This window comes from Sceloporus undulatus, chromosome 11 (genome assembly GCF_019175285.1).
Source record: "Sceloporus undulatus isolate JIND9_A2432 ecotype Alabama chromosome 11, SceUnd_v1.1, whole genome shotgun sequence".
Taxonomy (NCBI): Eukaryota; Metazoa; Chordata; class Lepidosauria; order Squamata; family Phrynosomatidae; genus Sceloporus; species Sceloporus undulatus.
Genome location: NC_056532.1, coordinates 1,239,371 through 1,245,898, shown reverse-complemented (window position 1 = coordinate 1,245,898; position 6,528 = coordinate 1,239,371). Strand labels below are relative to the sequence as shown.

Below are 6,528 nucleotides of genomic sequence, written 5' to 3'. Positions count from 1 at the left end.
GAGACCCAAAGCAGCTTTATTTTGGCAGTCTGGAACAGGCCTTAATCATATTTGAGGACTGATTATTTTATCCATTTGGGGTTGTCTTGAACTCTTCCAGTTTTCTAATCTTATTTTTTTAAATTTAGCTTATATTCCACCTTTCTCACAATATGGATCCCAAGACGATTAAATGAATCCTATTTATCCATCACTTTATGCCCAACTAAATTAGTAGTTTCATCTCAAACCTATGTGCAAAGGCTAGAGGACTGGGGAAAAGGCAAGATGGAAATAAACTAATAACAATCGTAGCAGTGATAACAATTTCACCCATCTTCATTTATCTTTGCAGTGATGACAGTTTCACCCATCTTCACTTATCTTTGACTCTTCATTCAAGTCATTCAGAGTTTCTTTTCCACTCCCGTTCTGTCCTCCGAAATACAAGTCTTTCGGGTCAGCTCCCAAGTGAAATGCAGCAGGGTCTCTTAGCCAAACCAAAAAAAGAACAGACCTAGATTCGGAAAGGGAAACAAAAAGAGGCCACCAGGATAGAACTATGGGTCCATTCACAAAAGCAAGGACACCAAGGACGCCATTTCAGAAACAGGAGACTGTTGATTTAATGTTCACTTTGGCCACCATTCAAGGACTTCCTATCAGGAAGGTTAGGTGTCTAGCCTAAGAGGACTTGCTTCTGTAACGAAAGACACACAAATATTGTTAATTTGTGTGTCTGATGGATCCTGAATATATAGTAAGTCAAAAACCAACTTTCCTGAATTCGGTTGTTAGTCTAACTTACCAGTTGTGAGTACAGTGAAGCCTTGTTATCCGCTGGGGTTTGGTTCCAAGATCCCCTGTGGACAACAAAATCCATGGATGCTCAAGTCCCATTAAATATAATGACATAGTCATAATTATAGTCATATAATTTCCTTATAAAAAATGGAAAATCAAGGTTTGATATTTGAAACTTATAAATTTTTTGAACATTTTCAAACTGTGGATGCTTGAATCCGTATATAAAACATCTGTGTATAAGAAGGGCCGACTGTATAAAAATAGAAGTAACACGGCAAGCCATCTTACGCCCCTTGAATGGATAGTGGGACATAGACATAATGGTAAGGGATGGAGACAGGTTATAGTAACTGTATACACTTGTGCCTCCATATTCGCTAGGGTTAGGGGCACAAGACTCCCGGGAAAATAGAAAAATAGAATTGCATCGGAGGAGCTACAAAGCCCTAGTAGAGTATTCTCTCTAGGAATCTCTAGGTCCTCCAGGGCAACTCTGCGATCAACATCTGACAGACACTGACCATAGAATTGCGCCGGAGCAGCTACAAAGGCCTAGTAGAGTATTCTCTCTAGGGATCTTTAGGTCCTCCAGTGCAACTCTGTGGTCAACGTCTGACAGACACTGACCATAGAACTGCGCTGGAGGAGTTACAAAGGCCTAGTAGAGCATTCTCTCTAGGAATCTCTAGGTCCTCCAGTGCAACTCTGTGGTCAACTTCCGACAGACACTGACCATAGAACTGCGCTGGAGGAGCTACAAATGCCTAGTAGAGTATTCTCTCTAGGGATCTTTAGCTCTTTCAGTGCAGCTTTTAGTTCAAGTTGACCATAGAGTTGTACTGGAGGACCCAGATGCTCCTAGAGAGAACATATTAATCCGTGAATAATCACATCCGCAAATATTAAAGCCACAAATATGGAAGGATGAATGCATACTCAACTATAAGTCGACCTCATGTATAAGTTGAGGGTAGGTTTGGGGGCGAAAATTTTGGATTTTGATAGGACCCATGGATAAGTTGAGGGTGTTCATGTAACAAAGGATGTAAAGGATGAAGCAAAGGAAAACGATGCCGAAGAAGTTACAGAATCCCAGCAGGCATAACTGTTTCTGCTCACACTAAAGCAGTGGTTCCCAACCTGTGGGTCGGGACCCCTTTGGGGGTCGAATGACCCTTTCATGGGGGTCGCCTAAGACCATTGTAAAACACCTATTTAATTACAGTTATGAAGTAGCAACAAAAATAATTTCATGGGTTTGGATCACCACAACATTAAGGGGTATTAAGGGGTTGCGGCATTAGGAAGGTTGGAAGCCACTGCACTAAAGGCTGGAGGGATGAAAGACTAGAGGAGGGTCAGTGCTTCTATGATGAATTATATCCTTCCCTTTCACCAGGGGATGGTTCCTTTTTTAATGAGAGTTAAAGTGCTGTTCTTACATTGACCCATGGATAAGTCGACTCGGGATTTTGGGGTCAATTGTTTGACAAAAGTTTCTAGACTTATACATGAGTATATACAGTACTTCAGAGGAACTCTGCTTTTGTCAGTGAGCAGTGACTATGTTTGTAGGGAAGAGTGTGGATTCTGGCTCCAATAACCTCAACTGATATGAAGCATTTGCTTGGCTTGACCTGATGTGACATTGCCGTCCCCAAAAAAGTGACTGTGCAAGCAGTGCCTTTGCCAATTTCCTTTTCAGTCCTCTCAAAAATCTATTTTCTACCTCCGGTCTTGCTGTCTTTGCTTTTTGGCAGCAAGCTGTGTGGTGTAAGCAGCTTTAGAGCGTGGATGGTCTTAGGGGAAACCTCTAGTGCTTTAAAATGAATGCTGTGAAAATCGGTTCCATAAGTAATGGGGGGGAACAAATACTATTTATGGGCAGAGAGTTTTCCCCTACCTGACACCAGAAAATGCTGTGACAGGTACTGAGCCTTTAGATGGGCCTGCATTGCGCCAGCTTTCTTTTAAGTCAGTGGTTCTCAACCTTCCTTATACAGTTCCTCATGTTGTGATGACCCCCAACCATACAATTATTTTTAATGCTACATGCAAATATGTGTTTTCCGATGGTCGTAGCCGACCCCTGTGAAAGGGTCTTTCGATCCCCAAAGGGGTCCTGACCCACAAGTTGGGAACCACTGTTTTAAGTAATGATTTTATTCTCTCTGTAGGAAAGCTTAATATTGTCTTTGGAACTTTACATAGTCTGAAGATGTGTGCTTCCAATTTAGATGGAAAACTTTGGGATTTAACCCTTGGGAAATTTTGCTGTCCAGATCCCACAGAAAGTGATGGAGATCTTTGCAGAGATGGGTTGGGTTGGGGCACCTGAAAAATTGGTGGGGAAAGAGTTGTTTGAAGACACATGATTCAGAAGGGAGCCATCGGTATTGTCACGCCACCCAACTTTAGGGGACGATCACTACTCCTGGAGGCTTCTTGGGGCATGGGTTGACTTGCTTTGACCTTTTTTCTTTGTAGAGATGGGTTGGGTTGCGTTGCGGCACCTGAAAAATTGATGAGCTCATGTGTATTTATGTGTCACCCCATCCCAGGTGTAGGGTGGATGTTGTTGTTTTTACAGTGGGTTTCTTTGGAAAGCTGTTACCCTTCAAGTCCCACCAGGTGCCCTCCCTGCTCTTGAAGTTTCCAGCAGCTTTAACCAGCATCACTGATGGTAAGTTCAATAAGATCTGGGACAGGCCAAAATAAAGCTGCTTCGGGTCACTTTGGAGGCATGCTGTTTAAACGATGCATGCGTCCTAAGAAGTCAAAAGCCACCCCAAAGCCACGCTCTACTCCTAAGGACGGCAGTGTAGCTTTGGCGCAGCGTCTGTCCTCTTAAGATGCGTGTGTCATTTAAACAGCACACCTCCAAAGTGACCCGAAGCAGCTTTATTTTGGCTTGTCTGTTCGGGCCCTAAGAGAGGGAACACTGATGGCATTCAACTTCCATGCCATTGGAACAGTAAATCCACACCAAGAGTTTAGTTCTGTCTTTAAAAAAAGCTTTCCAGGGTAGAGGACTAGCCTCCAGCATCAGGACTAAAAACACGAAGCGAATCCACTGCTGTACTAAGAAGGAAGCCATCAGCTGCTACCGCTTGGGAACGCTGAATGCCGAAGAGCTTTAAGATACTCCTTTTCTATTTCTAGCAATGCTGTGAAGTCGAAACACGAAATGGCTGTCTTTGACGATTTTGTGGTAGCAGCATTTTTTTTTTAAGCCTACCGTGCCAGAGAATATTTCAAATAACAATGAAGAGAGGGAAATCCGGATAGATAACATTGATCTCAACACATGGATGTCAGTTGCGGTTGCATTTAGAGGTGTGTGTGTGTTTATATATATATATATGCTTGCTTATTTTGTCCTTGCAGGCGCGAATGAATGAAGTTCAATGATTTTCCAACTGCTTGGTAGGATTACAAGGGTTTTTGCACATGTGTTGAAACAAACGCAATTTGTTTTTAAAAGATTGATGCCGACGACTGGATTTCTGTCACTTCCCAATCCAGATCTGGACCTGCTTGACAGCTGTGCTGAAAACCACGCTGCTCAGGGGAAGGATTCGCCGTTGAAGGTTGACAATTCCCATCAGTGTCTCTGTTAGAAAGAGGTCTGAACGTTGTTTCGGCTGGGAGGGAACTCTTGTTCAATCTGGGTTTGGATGGGAGGCCGGGAGGAATGGGGGGTCTTTGGTACCCGAGGAGCCGGAGAAGCCGCAAAGGGCTCCATTACACAGCGGTTCTGAATTGCCTGCCAATCTCTTTTTTCCTTTTGTGGGGAGGGTTGCACATCACTGGTAATGAAGGCATTTCATAAGACAGTAACAGTATGTTGGGAGCTATGTAATTAAAACAGAAGCAAATTGGCACTTGTAGATTAAAGACAACCCGCAAATGAAAACACCTGTATGTTCTCCTTTTTACATATTGGCTGCCGAGGGCAGGCTGCCAGGTATGCAAAGAAAAAGACATTGACAGATTTCTTGGCATGACTGGGTTTGGGAAACCCAACTCTTTTATTAACCTGGCGTTGGCCTGGGCTTTCGAGAAGAACAAAGCTCTAATTTAATGTTGTGTTTGTGCCAGGTCAGGGCTAAAAAGATAAAATGATGACATTGAGGAGTTAAGTACTAAAGAGGCTGCTTAATTGGCTCTCCTTTGAAGGGCCAGCATCCAAAAAGACAGATACACATGTGAGTATATGGCCTGTTCCAGACTGCCAAAATAAAGCTGCTTTGGGTCTCTTTGGAGGTATGCTATTTAAATGACGCTTGGATCCTAAGAGTCCGTAGGTCGTGCCAAAGCCATACTCCATTCCTAAGCACTGGAGGGCAGCTTTGGTGCAGCTTCCGGACTCATAGGACCCATGCATCATTTAAACAGCATACCTCCAAAGAGACCCCAAGCAGCTTTATTTTGGCAGTCTGGAACAGGCCTATGTATCACTGGATACCACACTCTACTGGTAGTTTATTCCTTTGTGGCTATACATGTGTGAACAGTGGGAAAGTCTTATGCTGTGGAAATGTGCCATTTCTTTAAGCACGTTAGACATACATGTATCACCATTTGATGGTGCAGTGAACACAATGGCTGCAATTTTATATAGTCCAGCATAGTAAGTAAGTAAGGTCTGTTCCAGACTGCCAAAATAAAGCTGCTTTGGGTCTCTTTGGAGGTATGCTGTTTAAATGATGCATGCACCCTAAGAATCCGGAAGCTGCACCAAAGCTGCCCTCCAGTGCTTAGGAATGGAGTGTGGCTTTGGCGCGACCTCCGGACTCTTAGGACCCAGGCATCATTTAAACAGCATACCTCCAAAGAGATCCCAAGCAGCTTTATTTTGGCAGTCTGGAACAGGCCTTTATTACAGTCAAGGACCAGCAGTCCAGCGTAGTGTAGTTGTTCTGGATGTAGAATTCACAATCAGCTTACAGTTGTAAACCGCTTAGCGAATGCTTAAGTGCACTGATAAGCGGTGTAGTAATGTACTTGCTATTGCTGTTTGGCTACTGGGGCAACAGTTTCTTCCTTCCCTGTTTGAATCTTTCATCTGACTTCAGCTTCGAAAGTGGAATTGCTAACATGCTTCCTTTGGTCTTTGTTTTAGTCCTAAGACTTTATTGCAGCGGTCCCTCCGCATTCGCTGAGGTTAGGGGTGAATGTGGAGAAACCACAATGAAAAGCAACACTGTTCTTTTGACCTAAGAAAACACTTCTCTTGGAATCTCCAAGTCCTCCAGTGCAAGTCTATGGTCAGCATCTGCCAGAAACTGACCATAGAATCATGCCGGAGGACCTACAAATGACTAGAGGAGTGTTTTCTCTAGGAATGTATAGGTTCCCCAGCACAACTCTGTGGCCATCGTCTGGCAGAGTTGCGCTAGAAGACATAGAGGTTCCTAGAGAGGACATATTAAAACTGTGAATAGTCAAAGCTGCAAATGCAGAGGGCCAACTGTACGGTAGTGATTTTTCCCTCCAAATGTGTCTGCAGTTGGCGAAAAAGGTATCTATTTTTATATGCGGCTTTCCCTGACATCCATATCGCTGTGCATTTTGGTACAAAGTTTTCCCCAAGTATACAAAATGCATGTACAGTGCTTCGTATTGTGCGTAGCCTTTTGAGCCAGGTAGTGCGTCCTTAAATTCACATAGGCCTGTTACAGACAGGCCAAAATAAAGCTGCTCCGAGTCACTTTGGAGGTATGGTATTTCAATGATGCA

The 6,528-nt window shown here is 43.6% G+C and overlaps 1 protein-coding gene across 5 annotated transcripts in view; it reads left to right on the top strand.

Annotated features, from left to right (window-relative positions):
- Nucleotides 1–6,528, top strand: part of LOC121916876 (autism susceptibility gene 2 protein homolog) — a 386,634-nt gene that overhangs the window by 14,644 nt on the left and 365,462 nt on the right. The window lies entirely within an intron of this gene.